The sequence below is a fragment of the Pinus tabuliformis genome, chromosome 1_1, assembly GCF_031772625.1.
Source record: "Pinus tabuliformis cultivar Carrire ecotype Pingquan chromosome 1_1, CPIR1, whole genome shotgun sequence".
Taxonomy (NCBI): domain Eukaryota; kingdom Viridiplantae; phylum Streptophyta; class Pinopsida; order Pinales; family Pinaceae; genus Pinus; species Pinus tabuliformis.
The window spans coordinates 376921097-376940982 of NC_142297.1; the positions used below are offsets into that span (position 1 = coordinate 376921097).

General features: G+C 37.7%; 1 pseudogene; it reads right to left on the reverse strand.

Moving 5' to 3' along the window:
• Window positions 1–16473: 16473 nt before the first annotated feature.
• On the reverse strand, window positions 16474–19578 carry LOC149213209 (polygalacturonate 4-alpha-galacturonosyltransferase-like; annotated as a pseudogene).
• Window positions 19579–19886: the final 308 nt, after the last annotated feature.

The window sequence follows — 19886 nt, forward strand, 5'->3', positions numbered from 1 at the left end:
ATGAAAGAAAAAAAGTTTTGCAGTTGGTCCCCATTTCTAACATTCAACATAACTAGAGATGAATAGCCAAAAGAGAGTAGCTCAATGCACCCTTTAAAAATTTCACTTTGTTTTCCATTTTTCTCCATTATATCATATCGACATGTTATGCTCAATTGAAAAAATGATTCATCACCACCGCCACAACAAAATCTCACTGTTTGAATCCACTCCTAACTTATTTCATCAACTACATAGGTTTAGATTCAATCTCAGAGAGAAAAAGTAGAAGGAAAAAATAAAATCTAAAGTTGCAACATCGCTATATAAGTGGGGAAAGGGAAAACAAAAGTGATACAATGAATCTAGCTCTTCCTCAATTGAATGAAACTATGAAATTACAAATATGTAATGTAGGAATACTCTGATTATCATCTAGAATCCAACTTAAAATCTATCCACTAATTCCTCCAAGAAAGCTTTCCAGCAACTAATAAAAAAATGAATGTAAGAATAAGCCAACTGTCAACAACCATATAGGTAAGGTAGGTCTACCCTTCCCTAAGGGCAGGTGTCGAATAGAATTGCGAGCTTTTGCCATTAAGTCCAACAACCTTGTTAGATCCTTTGGGGGCAGTGACTAGGCCGAGAGTACCCCAGGTGACCAGGCCACTATGACCTTATCATAAATGTGCAGACTGTAATTGAGACCAAAAGGGATTTAGGAGTGCGGCATACTACATTGAGAGAGCCTCAGGTCACCAGGTCATTATGAACCTAATCGTAAACAGGCAGATTGTAACTGATCAAGAATTTTCACATAAAATATTACATTTTTTGAACCCCGAGCTTTACCAACTCACGCCCAAACAATAAATGGATATGGAAAAAAAACTGAAATAACTAATTTGAGGATGTTCTAGTTTCAATTTTTCCTTGAAATAATTTGCCTGACACTATTGGAAAAACAATATATGTAAACCAATCAAAATGTCCATATCCAAAAGACTGAAATAATATGAAGATGAAGTGTTGTTTTACTAAAAAAATCATTCTTTTCCTCAAACCTGCTCTTAAGGGCTGTAACAAATCATTCTCAAGCAGCCCACAGACAAGCAAAAATTCAATCAATCCACAGATGCACCAATAAATCAAAAAAATAATACATAGAGAAAGGAATGGGCAAAATGTTTTAAAAAAAGATAAGAAAAAAATAAAATTAAAAATAAAAAAAAATAAAATAAAATAACCCCAAAAAGCAGTTTTTAGAGTGCATGAGAACTTACCCTATCAAGCTCATCCTGGACCTGCAGCGTTTCAGTGTTCAGAACAAACTCACCGTCTATGTGCTCTTCCTCTTCCCCTTTTGATCTCTTGGACTTGTCCATCCTGCCCAGTCCTTCTGACCCAAAAGTCCTAAAAATCCAACAGAGTCGAAGGTGTAGGCAGAGTGGCAGAGAGGGAATGGTCCTAGCATTCATTATTACCTCCAGAAACGTTGCACGCTCCATCTTGCCATCCTCAATGAAGAAAACTTCCAAAGCTTAAAATTTAGATCCTATCATTCATTATTACATCCAGAAATGTTGCACGCTCCATCTTGCCATCCTCAGTGAAGAAAAATTCAAATGAAATATTATCATTAAAATACCAAACAAGTTGTTGATTATTTTTTACTTCCACCTACAAAAGAGCATTTGCCAGTCCAAGAGATATGTTTTGAAATAGTACCATTGGTAGCAGTGTGTGTGCTGAGCTACCAGGCTACAATGGTGGCACCTAATTTACCAGGAACGAAACTTAGGAAAAGGACTCAAAATAGATGTGCATCTACATCCTATTAAACTAGCAATATTTATAGTAAATAGAACTAATATCTCAACTATTTTCACATTTTATGCATTGTATCTGCAGAGGTCCAGCAGCTGCAAGACCAGAAGAGTTATTCTAAAGCTTCAAGCTATAAAAAAATTGACCATCACGGCATATAAGTTTCCCATTGATCTGAAGGCCTTGACATACTGATGTTGCAAGTAAAACAGGCAATGGAGGCCTGCACAAAGCATTAACCAAATATCACAAGTTGCTTTAATCAGGTTGATTCTTATCATAGTAAATACAATTCACATCTAACAACAATAAACCCAATTTTTTCCATTTCTTATTTACAGAAAGAAATGGAATTGACTATTTTATACCCACCCAGAGCCTATTCCGCACTAATCTCTAGGGACAACTGCATTGCCTAAACTTATCAAATAACCAAGAAGATCTAGGATAGGAGGTGGAGTTGCTACCATGGGTACTACTTTTGATTGAACATTAGGACCTTTTGCAGGTGAAACATTGATTTCTGTCTCAGTGGCTGATAATTCTTCATATGGAAGGTAACAGTTTACTTGCAAGTTTGGAGGTAACAAGGTACATTGGGAGGTAACAAGGTACAAGGTACATATGGAAAGACATATGGGAGGTAACCTGTACAAGCATAAAAAGTGCTTAGAAGAATATATGTGTGCTCTGACTTCTCAGCAACATCAAGGAAAGACTTAATTTAAAAAATAAATTCTTTAATGATCTCTGTACCTATTACTTACCAATTCAAATAAAAGTGTTGAGCATGACAACTGCCAAAAAAACATTGCCTAAACCTATCAAATAACCAAGCATATCTAGGATAGGAGGTGGAGTTGCTGCTATGGGTACTGCTTTTGATTGAACATTGGGACCTTTGGCAAGTGAAACATTGATTTCTGTCTCAGTGGCTGTTACAGGGAAAAGTGTCTATACAGAACTGCTCATCCCACTAAGGTGTGGTAGCTACCTTAGAAACAAACAAAGTAAAGTCTACTTTCATTTTCCTTTATGAAAGATGAGAGAAGAATAAAGGAGACCAACCTCTGTCTTGCGCTTGACTCCTTATTCAGTTCCTCTCTCTTCTGATAGTCCTTTGCTACTTGCCTTCTCGTATAGCCAGCTTCACAGAGTACCTGTAGGATCAAAGCAGCATAAAACTATACAAGAACATGGATCTATTATCATAAACAATCTAGGGTCAGATGTAAATTGACCATACAAATGAAAAAAATAGAGATTACACAAAAGTATGGAGGAAAACTTAAATAAATTTATTGATAATCAAGAAAGAGCCAAGAGAGTTACAACCAATTGTTCCGACCCAGCATCATCCTCTCAGCAAGTAAGCCCTTCTTCACCTCATACAAAGCTTAGATCACCCAACACTATGATGTTGCCTCAAGAAACTAGCAGCAATTCCTTACAAGATGAAAGCCTCTGGATCTCCGGGATGAGGGATCCATATATATATATCTGTAAGGGGGATGAGTCAGCTTGTTTTTTGATTAGTGTCTTCCCTCTGATAGTTCTTGCTTCCACTTGGAGATTTATGATCTCTTACTCATCCTTGGTCGAATTCAGAGAGGCAAGTGTCACAAGAGAAGTTTCTAGAATATTCTATGTTTCTCCACCTTGCGCATTGACACTGCCATTTGTCTCTTCTCACCCATCGCACCCCATAGAAGGGATTTTTGAAATGCAACGCAACCACTGAGTGTACTTAGGTGAGATGCATCGCACCCTGGCCATGGAGCAAGTGAAATGATCCTGTTTTGACCAGTTCTGAGTAGTTTTTAATGGAGAACTTCTGGGAGAAGTTGTAATCAGTTGACCTTGTTCCTTTAGGTGTTGGAACAACACTTTTAGGGACTTAGGAGCCCTTAGTTTATGGAAATTTTATGCATGGGGTTGCAGCGCCCAAAAATATCTATAAAAGTTGCCCCCTAAAGCATGAAGTCGTTAACCTTTTTTGATGTCGAGTGAAATGCTTTATCATGAGGATCCGAAGTTCTTTCAAGCTGGGAGGAGACCTATAATAAGATACAATACAATACATTATATTCATAATATTTTCATGATCTAGCTGAGGCGGGCATTCCCATGCTCAGCTTTATAAATTCATTTTCATGTACATAGGACAGACAATCGTTTGAGTGTAGACTGATGATTCTGGTAGAGCCATCATCCCTTTGATTGGATGATTATCTGTGCAGCAATGAGGTACATTCGATGTCTTTATTTTCCTGAATATATATCGCAACCCGGATGGATGAAACTAGATCTGGGGTCTTCAATCTCGTTCGATCTTCACTCAAAGTACAAGTCGATCCATGTGAGAGATGTTCTGGAGTCGAACATGGAAAGACATCGCCTGATTACCAGCCAATGATGTAAGCTGTTAACAGGCGCAAAAGGAATCACCGAGAATGATAATGACCCTCAAGGTACTGCAGTACAATTCACATGGCATGAATAAAGGACTTGGCATCGAACACCACGCAAAATCTTTCGGTCGAAGGCCATTGATGTACACCTTTCGCCGGAAGTGACAAACTTGCCATTGAGGCATGCAAGCTTCAAAGTACTGAAAGGGGTGTTCCTAGATCGACTTCTTGGATAATGAGCTGATGTCGACAAGAAGCGATCCGTCATAGGAGGGCCTTAATGAATCCCACATCGATGACACGGAATGGAGCAAATGATTTTAATGGAGGTGAAAACGGTCTGGTGATATAAGGTTCAGGGTGGCAGTCATGAAAGAATGGAGCGTAAGTGTATTGCAGCGGGTGAGACATAGGTGAATTCTCTGAGTGACTTCTCTTGAACATATCGGCGACACTGACATGATGGATTGGTAACATTAACCCCAAATGTGGATGGTGTGACGTGACCATGGTGATGTGACGGTGAATTAAACAACCCAAGCCGACTTGGATGCAGAGTGAAAGTGACATGTTCAAGAGCAACTGGCTACCAACAAAGTTTCTTCAAGTTTTCTTCCCAATTTTTCCCCAGTCATTGCTGACCACTACCTCTTTTTTTTTGTCAAGCTTGAGGAGGATAACATATGCTTGTTCTATAATTTTCCCTTCGGGCAAACCCATCGCTATGTTTTAACGAGCCTAGCGATAGTGAAACTCATTCTTGTCTACTATGGACAAGTTTGTCGCTATTAGGGTTTTTAACGAGTTTAACGAAAAAGATAACTTGGTCCTTTTCAATTTTAGAGAGTCTGAAAAGGGACGTAAAGGAAACTCCAAAACTCCTTTTTTGTCATCTAATCCCTTAAGTCTGAAAAAGTATAAAACAATACAAAAGGGATGAATTTTCGATACTTTTAATGAGCCGAACAAAACAAGCGCTCGATATTTTTGTGTAGTAATCCCTCAGGTCCAAAAAGATTAAAATCTAAAGGAGGGATAGCACTTCCGGTCACTTTAACGAGTTGGAGAGGCCAATGGCTCGGCAATCTTTTCATATTTTACAAGTCAATTGAAAATAGCTTAAAGGAGACTCATCTTTGAGGAACGAGTGATAAAATTGGGTAGCAACGGATTCCAGGTAAGGTTTTGGAATTTTCCAATCACGGCAGTGTTATAAGGATGGCTAATAGGATCACTCTTCGCAGCTGTTCCTCAAAAGGGGTAAATAATCAAATGGAGGTGAATGATCGGCTAATACAAAGTGGAGGTGAATGATTAGAACACGACCAAGGCTTTAAAGGCTGAAGTACTACATTCACGATGGTTATTTACCTATTCATTTTTTAATGAGCTTAAACGCAGGAAGAAACATTTGCTCATGTCTTATGTTTATTTTTTAACGAGCTTGAACTATGTCCTAAAACTACTCGAGGCGGGTTTATTTTTTAACGAGCTTAAACCCTACGGTAACACTGCTCGTGATAAGTTTGCATGCCCTCAGCATAATAACGCAAATCGAGGAGCATGCCCCCCAAGCTTCATTGCTTTCAACACGGTTGCTGGAATGAAGGTTTACCTTCGAGATCTTTGAAAGACTCGATTTGGAAAGGGATTTGTTTCATTTTTTAATGAGGTTGACACAGGAAAAGAACTATCCTCAGGTTTCCTTGTTTCATTTTTTAATGAGGTTGACACGAGATAAGAACCATCCTCGAAATCCACCATATTTACAGTATTTGATAGAAAATCAAAAACTGATGGATGATTAAGGTCATTGGAATAATATTCGTTGTAATACGGGAGATGGGAACGATGGTGGTAATCTTCCCATGGTGCCTCTCCTAACATCATTGACTGAATTATTCCTTTGTTTGTAGAGTGTACATCCGACCAAGGATTTGAAGAGGTGGCATATTCCTCAGACCTATTTATCCAAACACTCGATGAGCGTTGATTTGGGTTTCCTCCCCAAGCCAAGAAAATTGATTGCTATAATATTTCTAAAATGGTGATGATCCATGCTGACAAAATGTTTAGGAATCTTCTAAATCCATTAGATATAGAAGATTTCATATTGCAGGTTTCCACTGTGGCCTCTTCCGCCAGATTACTCGGAGACGGTAGGGAAAAAGTACCCATTAAGGCAGGGTCTTTTAGGAGGCCTACTCCAATATTTCGAAGCGAAAGATTGCTTCCATGGATCATTGGAATGCCTCCCATAACTTGTGAATTGTTGGGGAGAAATGTTTGTTGGTCGACGATTGTTATCCCTCCTTGAAAAGGAAATGCAATCTTCCTGAAGTAGGTTGAAACAACAGCAGCCATGGCATATATCCAGGGCCTTCCTAGTAGGATGTTGTAATCAAGTTTTCCGTTGATTACTTCAACATCAATCTCTACTATTTTGCCCCCTAGTTCAACTTGCAAGTTACTTAAAATCCTGTATGGAGTGTATGATCGTCCATCAAATGCTTTTAACATTGTTGATGATCGCAACAAGGGTGGTGAGCCTAAATTTTTCCAACAACTCATCGACATAATACATGTAGATGCCCCCTCATCAATAATTGTTCTATGAACAGTTTTCTTTAGGGCTTTAACTTGAATAAGGAAAGCTAGTTGAGCTGGTAACTGAGGGTCATATCTTTTGTGATTGAAGGATACAAGATTGGAATCCGTTGGGTCAATCCCACCTTCGGTCAAAGTTGTTGTCGAACTACTAGGTTGATCTTTATCCTTGTTGTTCGACAGTTGTGGATTCCTGTAATCTTTATCCCTTGTCGATATCAAAGCATCATTTTGCTGCTTTGAAATGGTCAACATTAGCACTTGGGACGGGGAAGGATTGTTGCTAGCAACCAGATTTGTTCTTGGGTTAGGAAACGGATCAGTCAATACTGCCGAGGTTTTTGAACTCTTGAACAATTTCTTAAGCTCGACTTTTTGTGGAAAATCACTCGTCCAATGATCCTCATCACATATATGACACCCCACAAGGTGTTTCCTTTGCCTAGAAGGGTTTGCTGAAGGTTTTCCAGGAGATGACTCACCCTGCTTCTTCTTTCTCCCTTTCTTTTTCTTCTTGCCCCCAGTTGCTTCAGTTGTTTGCCCTTGTCGGTCGACACGACATTTACCTCTGAGGCAGGAAGTTCTTCATTTGCATTTTGATCAGAAATCTTATGGGCTTTCTTAGATGTAGCCTTTTTTTATTTTGTGCTTGTCGTAGCTATCATGCCATCACCGGCATGAGAGTCTTTGTTTGATTTAGGAGGGAGAGGAACGGAAAATTCTGGTCTAGGAGCATCAGGTATTTTATCATAGAGCGTGCCAGACTGAGTATAGATCAAGTCTAGATATTGTGCACGGGCAATAACTTGCTCTTCAGTGACAACTGCTCCCTTTGCCACATCTTCTGTGATAGAAGGTAATAATGACTTAATAAACCATTCAGCTAGCAGCTGATCAGGAACATATGTTTTTACCATTCTACGACGACGTCGCCACTCATGAATATGATCAGATATGTGAGTGGTTGTTGTTTGTTTGAAATTGGTAAGAAGTTTTGTTCCCATTTCGTACCTTATCGGTAACTAAAAATGGGTTAAAAAGGTTGTCGCTAGGGTACTGAACTTGTCAAACGAAGCTTTGGGCAATTTGATACACCATTTTTCTGCCGGACCAATTAACTTCCTCTGAAAAAGGCGAAGCCTAATCGAATCATCGTTTAGGGTGTTTGATGAACACCACAGATGAAACGTAATCACATGATTCGACGGATATTCACCCAGATTTCCATTAAATTTAGGAATATCTAACAGAAGTTTATGCGTAATCGCGGGCCACCAAGGGGCGTAAGTGACTGGATCGTTTGTTAACCGATTTAGATCTGGTAACTCTAAATTCGCCACGAAGGGTAACTGTTGATTCAGGTTAGGCGAAGCATACCCAGGATAAGATGGAATCGCCTGAGCAGTTGGTCTTTGCATACCAGCATAATGCATTTGATGCTGGTAAATTTGGTAAGGTTAGTGGGAATAACCATTTTAGAATGGTTGGTTTTGACCATTTTGAATGTACGGCTGCCCACTATTTTCAAAGATTTGTTGCTCAGATCCTTGGTATACTTGTTGGAATTGCAGTTGTTGGTATTGCACCAACCATGGTTGTGACGCCATGTGTTGTTGCCCGATACTAACTGTTTGAGCAAGATGATGGGTAATTGTACCTGTTTGGGCCTGTGTTATCCCACCAGTCGATGATTGTGGTTGAGTCATAGGGTCAAGAGGCTGTTTCATTACAACCTGAGAAACCTGAGGTCGTCATACAACATGCAGCACTTGTACTTGCGACACCGTCACAATAGCTTGTGTAGTTGCTATATTTGACATAGGTAAACATTGTTGCATCGAATATACAATTCTTGGTTGTTGAGGTAGTATCGATAACCAACCGCCAGATGTTATTCCAGCATAAACTGAATTTTGTTGTGAACTCTCGTATGACTGTCCTCCCGGAGGAGATAATGAAAGGGTATACTTCCCCCCATACGGCGGTAATCCGATACTTAAAGGTATAGTTTTCCCTTGAGGACCGGACTGCCCAAATTGACATCCTGAAAGATCAATTTGTTGAGACCCAACATAAGAGTTTCCGGATACTATTCCAGATGAACAAACAGGAATGGACTATACTGTCGAAATAGCCACTGAGTGGGCCCCTTCTAGTGACTGAGAGCTAGTTGGGACAGATGGTATGCTGGCAAACATTGTTGGAGTGACAGCAGGAAGTTCTGCCCTCGCTGTGTCAGACAACACATTCCTAGATGTTGACGGTTGTTCAGACATTTCTAGTCTATCCAAAAGATTACGTAGCGATTCTACAGGAGCTTCCGATGGCAGTAGACTAATTTCTGATGAAGAAGGATACAGAGTGATCTCGACTCCAAATTGCGATGGAGTACTAGATGGAGGATCCTCCACGATATCTTCTATAGCAATCAGACCAGGTGGAAGAGGTAGACCGTCAGGTCCATAAAATATTTCTGGTGCCGAAGAAGGTATGGAATCTGCAGCGACAAATGTTTGGGAAACAACACTCTTCGAACCAGTTGTAGATGAAACTGGTTCAGTAACACAAGTGTTTACCCTCAGACTAGGATCAGTATTATTGTCCTTCAGTGGATGCTAAACTTCTTCTGTAAAGGTAGGGATACCAGAAATGTTTGGAGTAACCGGAGTCTCTGATGTCGTAGGAACACTTGTTCTAACTTTACCAGGAGATTTGGAACCGGTTAAACGAGTTCGATTTGTCCGTAATAATTTTGATTCCGGAGACAAAGATGGTTGACTTGTAAGCCTCCGTGAGCGACGGGGTTTCAATTGACTTTCTTCAACGATTGCGAATTATTCGATCAACTAAAAATCAAAGGGGAAGTATATTTCTGAATTAAATGAATTTTAGACGCTTTGACACAACTTGTTTTTTCAATTTTAAAGAGTTGAGAAAAAACAAAAGATGACTCTAGTCGCCTTCGATTTTTAATGAGCCTAAAGTGACAAGTGCTCAGATGGACCTTTTCCGTTGAGGAGTCTGAAAAGGAACGAAAGGGACTGCTCTGGAAATCTAGGTAGAGGGATTACCAAACCAATCACAAAACTGCAGAATACTTTTTACGGTACGGCAGTCAATCTTCCCAAATGTTATGTTCAGTGCATTGCGATCGATAGGGCAGCATACATAGCTTCCTATGGATAAAGGATAAAGCCTATTGTGGTTTCCCAAAATATACTCGACGGTATGTGGGAGCACAAGTCCATATTAGCACTTGTCGTCTCAAAGTGGAGGAATCACCCAACCAACAATGAAAGCAACAGTTACCATGTTTTACGACGCTGGAACACGTCTCTATCCTAGACTTCTAGATGTTGTGTGTTAGGTTCCAAAGCATTGTTAGATTCATTCAATTTATTTTATAGTTGATCTTTCTTAAGAAATTTGCCTTTCAGGTTCAACGCGTGATGTATATATGCAATTCCTAAAATGCAATCTAAGATGATAAACAATCATTTTATCTTCTTTATGCCATGAAAATCATAGCTACTAAGGAAAGATAAACAGTATTCTTTCAACAAAGAGCAAAGAGCACACACTATATGCACTGTCCTAAATAAAACCAATCAAACAGCCTAAATGCAAATGCACATGCATGTATTTGTTTTCAACTTTCTTAATATGTAGATGATAAAAAGAAAGCTTATGCACAAATCTGAATTACTTTTAAAGCGACAGTACTTAACAAATTTCTTTCCAAAATGAAGTGAGGATAAGAGAGACACTTAGCGATTTTGAAATGAAATATTGCTTTTCGACACGTCAAAACTCACAAATTCAAATCATATGCAATAGTAACTCATATAATCGACTACCAAACAAGGGGATTGTCTCCTATGGCTGAAAACGATAGCTACGACACTTTCAGATCAAAGAACGACAACTCGATTATGTTACTTTTTTGCAAAAGAGAACTAAAAATGATGATAAAATACACTAAAACATTTACAGTTCTTTGCACAATGGAGGCAGAATAATAGCAAGGAAAAGGGTTTCAAACAGAGGTGTACTGATTACAGGCAGCAAAACTCATGAATAGAATTGAAAAGAGTGAACACAGAAACCAAGATTCAGGAACAAGGCCTAGTCTGATCAGCGCACCTGTAACACAGGGAAACTGAGATGCAGCGCACCTGCTACACTCGGGAAGTGCGTTGAATGTTAGTTTCACAGAACAGAGGGTGCGATGGACCAGGGACGAGACTTTGAATGGGTTCCGGGTCACAGTTTGCAGTTCAGTTCAGGGATTTTGGCCAAGCAAGTGGTAATCAGTAACTCAACAACAGGGGTAGATCTAAAGAGGTTACTAAAGCTACCACAAGGGAAATTAGAGAGCTTTTAGATCAAGTGTTTAATTCATAAACAAACCCGGAGATTGACTGAAGCAACATTGATCTACTTTGCATTCGTAAAACAAATGCAGTTCGAAGGCTAGCTGGCTTGGCTTCAGGCTCCGTCTGTAAGTTTATAAAGTAAACAAATGCAGATAAACAAACAATCTATTCACTCCCCAGCGGAGTCGCCATTTTGTTACAGGGAAAAGTGTCTATAAAAAACTGCTCATCCCACTAAGGTGTGGCAGCTACCTTAGAAACAAACAAAGTAAAGTCTACTTTCGTTTCCCTTTATGAAAGATAGATGAGAGAAGAATAAAGGAGACCAACCTCTGTCTTGCGCTTGACTCCTTGTTTGGTTCCTCTCTCTTCTGATAGTCCTTTGCTACTTGCCTTCTCCTATACTCAACTTCACAGAGTACCTGTAGGATCAAGGCAACATAAAACTATACAAGAACATGGATCTATTATCATAAACAATCTAGGGTCAGATGTAAATTGACCATACAAATGCACAAAATACAGATTACACAAAAGTATGGAGGAAAACTTGAATATCATTATTGATAATCAAGAAAGAGCCAAGAGAGTTACAACCAGCTGTTCTGACCCAACATCATCCTCTCTGCAATTAATCCCTTCTTCACCTCACACAAAGCTTAGATCACCCAACACTATGATGTTGCCTCAAGAAACTAACAGCAATTCCTTACAAGATGTAAAATTCCAGCCTCTGGATCTCTGGGATGAGGGATCCATATATAGATATCTATAAGGGAGATGAGTCAGCTTGTGATCTGATTAGTGTCTTCCCTCTGATAGTTCTTACTTCCACTTGGAGATTGATGATCTCTTACTCATCCTTGGTTGAATTTAGAGAGGCAAGTGTCACAGGAGAAGTTCCTGGAAGATTCCATGTTTCTCCACCTTGCGGATTGACACTGCCATTTGTCTCTTCTCGCCCATTGCACCCCATAGAAGGGCTTTTTGAAATGCAACGCACCCACTGAGTGTACTTAGGTGAGATGCATCGCACCCTAGCCATGGAGCAAGTGAAATGATCCTGTTTTGACCAGTTCTGAGTAGTTTTTCATGGAGAACTTCTGGGAGAAGCTGTAATCAGTTGACCTTGTTCCTTTAGGGGTTGGAACAACACTTTTAGGGACTTAGGAGCCCTTAGTTTATGGAAATTTTATGCCTGGGGTTGCAGGGCGCAAAAATATCTATAACAGTGGCTGATAATTCTTCATATGGAAAGTAACAGTTTACTTGCAAGTTTAGAGGTAACAAGGTACATTGGGAGCTAACAAGGTACAAGGTACATATGGAAAGACATATGGGAGGTAACCTGTACAAGCATAAAAATATCTTAGAAGAATATATGTGCGCTCTGACTTCACAGAAACATTAAGGAAAGACTTGATTTCAAAAATAAATTCTTTAATGATCTTTGTACCTATTACTTACCAATTCAGATAGAAGTGTTGAGCATGACAATTGCCAAAACAACATATTATTATTAGACATATTGGAAGAAAACTCCTTGAACTAAGCATAAAGTATAATACTTATACTAGAAAAACCTATACAAATGTAAGCATCCCAAACAGTGACAGATGAACTTAAGCCTTTTCATTGAAATAACTTACCACTTCTTTGGTATCCATTTTAGAATCCAAACTAAATCCCAAAACTTAGAAGACTAGCCATACTTGAACTTCTTTCCTTCTCATTCTCCAACTCAAAATGGTGAGCCCCTTGCTTGTGATCATAGGGCATAATAGAAATGGCATCCAACAATCAAAATGATGCCATTAGCTACAGATCCTTCTATGCTAAGTATTTATTGAAGTTTTTTTGGAGGATATAGAGCTTGTACCATGCATAAGCATGATACAAATGACTTTCTAATATCCAAAATATCTTTGTTAACTTTGAATAGTAGATTTTCGTCATTTGAGGTTTAGGAATATTCTTGACCATACACAAGGCCATGAATATCTTCTATAGAGTGAAAAGCTTCCTACATATCATATGCCATCTATCATAAGAAATAGTATAAGGCAAAGATATATTAAAAATAAAATAATTTAGCTCATAGATTCTAGAGTAGGTTCATGAAATTTGATTCAACCCAAAGCTTCCTCTGCAATAGGGTATTCTCCAATAATTAATTCCTACAAGATCAAACTATATCAACCTTCCCATCTAGACAAATATAATCCTATATCTAATTCAATAGATAACATTTTAGATTTATGGCCCCCATTCGATAGTGATACCTTCTTAAAGGTGTGCCAAAAATCTACTCAACATGACATTATAACTATTTACATCATGGGCAATATGGGTAAACTCCCAACCAAAGATAAATGGTTTCTAGAATATGATTTTTCTACACATTTCCCTCATCCCATTTCACAATGGCAACCAACAATCCAGATGATGCCATCAACTACAAATCCTTCTATGCTAAGTATTTATTGTAGCTTTTCTAGAGGATATAGAGCTTGTACCATGCATAAGCATGATACAAATGACTTTCTAATATCCAAATAGCAGATTGTCATCATTTGAGGTTTAGGAATCTTCTTGACCATACACAAGGCCATGAATATCTTCTATAGAGTGAAAATCTTCCTACATATCATATGCCATCCATCATAAGAAATAGTATAAGGAAAAAATATATTAAAAATAAAAAATTTAGCTCACATATTCTACAGTAGGTTCATGAAATTTCATTCAACCCAAAGCTTCCTCTGCAATAGGGTATTCTCCAATAATTAATTCCTACAAGCTCAAACTATATCAACCTTCCCATCTAGACAAATATAATCCTATATCTAATTCAATGGATAACATTTTATATTTCTAGCCCCCATTCAATAATGATACCTTCTTAAAGGTGTGCCAAAAATCTACTCAACATGACATTATAACTATTTACATCATGGGAATATGGATAAACTCCCAACCAAAGATAAATGTGTTCTGCGTTTTTCCCATAAGCATTTATTAGCATTCCCTTCTTAGTTAAGAGAAGATCCTTTGGATAGTCAGATACAATCTTTAGTTCTTGTGAGGGCATCCAAAAATCACCCTTGGACAATTGACTACTAGCATTTTTACAAGAGTTTTTGCTCACTGACTTGATACTTGTCTCAGGGGAGTTTTCCTTGAGGGTCTTTTGCCCAACACTTTTCCTTAAGGTAAAAGTGTGTATACATTGTTGTATGTAATCTTGATCTTCCATATTATCAATACAAGAAGATATAGATCCACCAGTTGAATATGCAATAAGTGCGAAATCAGTTCTTGATCAGAATTTGTCCATATTTGTCCATACTATTGTATCTTATTTTTCTACAGTACAAATTTCATCCACACTGCCCCTTGAATGTGATTTCTCCTCATTCATTTCTTCAACCTTATCCTCATTATACATCATACTAGACAATCATCATTCTAGTACAGAACAACCTTTAGATATTATTGGTGAATAATTGTAGTTAATGGGTTCTCATGTAACGATTCCCAATACCAATGGAACAACATATAATTTGAATCACTCAAATAATGAATCTCAATTTAAAAACATTATAATATAATTACATTCTACCATAAATACATAGTAAGAATGATTTTCCTTGTAGATTTCAGCACCCATGTATTCAATGGATTTATGGGAATGAAGGGAAATTGGAAAGCCAATGATATCCTACAGTTATGTATGGCCTTGTCTAGTACGTATGGCCTCTTAGACAACCAAGATTGAGCTCAAACTCCTGTCATCAAATGAAAATAATGCTCAGGGGAGAGGGAAACGACTCTGGTAAGTAGAATCCACCCAAGAATGCTTAAGAACACTCCAGGTAAGGAGAGAGAGATTCTTAATAGTCATACAGAAACCAAATTAGCAACTCCTTAAGGAAATGCAACATCTCCATAACCATGGCAGTTGATCTCTAACTCAACAAGAAAGTGGATTATGAGTAACTCAGAGATGATGCATTTCATAGAGCATCAATCAATCAAGAGTTTCTAAATGATGCTAATAGAAATTCAATGGAGAGTTATTTATTTCAGTCTTAGGAACATATATTAGATGAGATCCTAGCACATTGCCTTCATTGTCAAAAGAGAGATGTCCATGTGCAAATTAACCCTCGCTCCATGTGAGACTATTGCAGCATATCTACTATGGGAAAATGAAGGAATTGGTCATGGTAGTTAAACACTAAATTGAGCTAGTTTGAGTGTTGTCTAATTAGGGCTATTGCATCTTGTCACAGGCAAAGATTGTAGGACATTTCAACATTACAAATGCAACAATCCAGGCATAGTCACTATTTCTTTAGTTACGTCAAAGCTCATAGAGAATGATATCCAAGAGTTTTAGCCTATATTCGACCTCTTTTGGGTAGCAACCAAGAAAGTGAAAAAACTCGAAGTCTGTAATCCAATGTGAGAAGAAAAACTGATGATAAAAATAAGTCTACAAAGCTTGAATAAACTGAAGTCTGTGACTAAGCTGAATCTCAATCTAAAGCTATCTATTTGCATCAGGATCTAAATATCTATGGTAAAGAGTCAAGGGTTTGCTGTAGTAGCTAAAGATCAGTAATAGAAGGCAAAGAGTCTGTAATTGGAAGTCAGTGTATTATAATAAGAGACTAAACCTACAATAAGGACAGAAATTCAAAAGCTGGTTCTAACTTTGACTAGGCAGAGACTCAATTATTCACCTTGACTTAAAGAAGAGGTCTAACTTGGAGGGACTCTTTGGTCTTGTGTTGAATATCTCATTTTGAATAAATTCAATAAGAGGAGGATTGTTTGGTTTTCCTTTATTGAGAGGTTTTTCCCTACCTTGAAAGCCTAAGTCTTTGTGTCTTTTACTTCTATGTGCTCTTGGAAGAACAATGTGTGTAATTACTTGATGAAAGAGAAATATTAACTAACAAAGAAAAGAATACTTATATAGGATTTTACTTCCATCTATGAATGAATACAATGAGGACATAAAATTTGTAAATCTTAAACTTGGCTAGGCCACTGCACCTCCAAAAACCTGACTCATTAAGCCATAAACTAGAAACCTTTTGTGGAACTCCAAAAACAAATGAATTAGAATGAATTATCAACCAGAATCAAGGACCTTTACACTTTACATTTGACAATCTATTATAGTATGATGATTGACATCACAACTATTCATTTATATTGCACTGTTGTAAGAAAGGATGATCATATTTTATATATTTTGTCTAGTAAGGCCTGCACTTCGTCATTTCTAGGTCTAACCAAGGTTTCATGCTCCCATTGTAATGAACAACAATTGCATTGTCAATCTCTGAATGGTCCACGCTTGGATTATATCCTAAACGCAGCACATGCTAAGACTTGTCTAAAGGATGGTTCAAGCCATAAAACGTTCAATCTAAGCGGTAGTGTTCCAAGCTTCCACAACACTCTATCCTCATTCTGACACACAATAAAGAAAAAAACTTAGAAATCGAGCAAAGAAAAACCCATTAAGTCTTCTAGCTAATTACTTCAAATTTACTTCAAATACTTTAAAGTAAGCATCACAGGAATTAACATAAATAAACCACATTACACACTTACCGTGTTCTACCACTTGTGATATATTCCAGTCATATCTTGTTTGTCCCATTCTTTGAGATCAAATACATTCATCCCATATGCCCAACCACAAGCATTAGGATCAAAGTGCTTGGTTGTGTATGGATTGGGAAAATTCAGGTGTTTGTCAAGCCACTAAAAGCTTTCTCCACAAGTTTCCATTGAACCAATAACATTTCTATGAAGATCTACTGATCACAAGGGTGTCAAATCTTTCTGCACCACAATATCATCATCTAAGAAAAGGATCTTGTCCATTTTGGGATAAACTTGTGGAAGATAGAAATGAAAATGATTTACCATGGATAAATATTTTGGATTTATATATTTCAAATTGGAGGAACATGGTGAGAGTGTAGTCGAGTGATCTGCCTTGAAATAATAATCCTTCATAGCTGTGGATTCAAGTTGGCGAAGCACAGGGAAATAGGAGGAATTGAGCCATTTAAAATCATCAACATTTTCTACATGTATCACAACTTTCCCTAGGGGATTAAGTAAAAACCACATTTTCACGCCCCCGAAATTTAACTTGTTTGTGATGAGATGAAATACATGTTTCTTAGATTCCTACAAACACATGTAAATCGCCTACAATGAGATCCAAATATTAAATGTAAAATGCAGCAAAACTATTGGAATTCCAAACTTTAGAGTAATTTAAATTAATAACACTTAACCTTAGAATTCATGATAGTCGAATTCACAACCACATATGCAGCCAATACATTGTTAGAAAATAATGCATAATAATAAATAGTCAGATCCTCCAACTTGTCCTTTTTAGGAACTTATCCCTTTTCAAGAGGAAGAAAGTAATAATCTATGGTTAATCGCATGGACAGAAAATGTAGGCCCTTGGGAATAGACTTCGTTGCCACCTGACTTAAAAATTTACTTTGGTTTTCCAAGGTCCTTACTTTCTCGTCTACAGACTGAAGCATGGCTTGCAACTTCTTTGTTACTGTCGCACAACCATAAAATTGTTCTCTAGCCTTGGATAGGACATGACCCATAGCCTTGATCTTCTCAGGTGCACTGAAACATTCATATCAATTATTGGTCATGAAAAATAGAATGAAAAGCAGAAAGATTGCCACACAGACTGCAACTTTAAAAGAAATAAAGGATATGAAAACCCAATGAAAATGGAAGCACTAACTACTCTCGATTTAGAAGTAGCCAATGTGAAAATCTAGGGGTGTAGTGTTCTGAGCTTCCACAACACTCTATCCTCATTTTGACATACAATAAAATAAAAACTTCGAAATCAAACAGAGAAAAACCCATTAAGTTTTCTAGCTAATTACTTCAGATTTACTTCAAATACTTTAAAGTAAGCATCACAGGAATTAGTATAAAGAAACCACACTACACACTTGCCATGTTCTACCACTTGTGATATATTCCAGTTATATCTGGTTTCTTCCATTCTTTGAGATCAAATACATTAATCCCATATGCCCAACCACAAGCATTAGGATCAAAGTGCTTGGCTAAATATTTTGGATTTATATATTTCAAATTGGAGGAACATGCTGAGAGTGTAGTCAAGTGATTTGCCTTGAAATAATAATCCTTCATAGCTTCGGATTCAAGTTGGAAAAGCACAGGGAAATAGGAGGAGTTGAGCCATTTAAAATCATCAACATTTTCTACATGTATCGCAACTTTCCTTGGGGGATTAAGTAAAAACCACATTTTCATGGCCCCAAAATTTAACTTGTCTGTGACGAGATGAAATACATGTTTCTGAGATTCCTGCAAACACAAGTAAATCACCTACAATGAGATCCAAATATTAAATGTAAAATGCAACAAAACTATTGGACTTCCAAACTTTAGAGTATTTTAAATTAATAACACTTCACCTTAGCATTCATGACAGTTGAATTCACAACCACAGATGCAGCCAATACATTGTCAGAAAATAATGCATAGTGATAAAGAGTTGGATCCTCCAACTTGTCCTTTTTAGGAAATTTCACTTTTCAAGGGCAAGCAAGTAATAATCCATGGTCAATCACATGGATAGATAATGTAGGCCCTTGGGAACAGTCTTTGTTGCCAACTGACTTAAAAATGTACTTTGCTTTTTCAAGGTCCTTACTTGCTCATCTGTAGACTGAAGCATGGCTCGCAACTTCTTTGTTACTATCCCACAGTCATAAAATTGTTCTCTAGCCTTGGATAGGACATGACCCATAGCCTTGATCTTCTCAGGTGCACTGAAACATTCATATCAATTATCGGCCATGAAAAAGAGAATGAAAAGCAGAAAGATTGACACACAGACTGCAACTTTAAAAGAAACAAAGGATATGAACACCAAATGCAAATGGAAGCACTTACTACTCTTGATTTAGAAGCAGCCAATGTGAAAACTATTACCTTTGAGGTAGATCAGAATCTGCATTAGCCTCACCCAATGTACGCTGACATTCTTTAATACGAAGCATCAATTCATGGTATAAATCAAGATTATTCCTAGCCTGGGAAATGCTTGAATACACCCTAGCCATGATCAGTTGGTCTCGCATCAATCTAACAGTGGAGTCAGAATTCTCATTCTCATTCTCCCGCCTCCAAATGCTGTATTTTCCCAGGACAGTAGAATCTACCTCCTTGGAATGTTTAATTGTTGCGTTTTCAAGCTCAACTCGTTTTTCTTCATCCTGTTGAATCAGCTCTATTGACCTTTTCTCCCTCCTCTTTTGTCTCAATTGTTGTAAGCATTAAACTACTATAAATTAAAGCATACTATGCTAAAATCTAAGAAATATAAATTTTTTCTATTGGAGAAGTAACATTCAAAAAGGATTTTGGAAAATAATATAACAATTCCCTTTTCCATGAGAACAAAAAGTAGTGATCTAGTGCAGCAAAGAATTTTACCCTCCGTGAAACTTTTGTTGGACTTTCTTCAAGCTGCAAATGGTCTGCATTACAACAACCATTGTCCTGGGAGTTTGACTAGACATTACCTTACAATAGGCTACCAACATCATAGATCAGTTAACCAGGGAAAATCAAA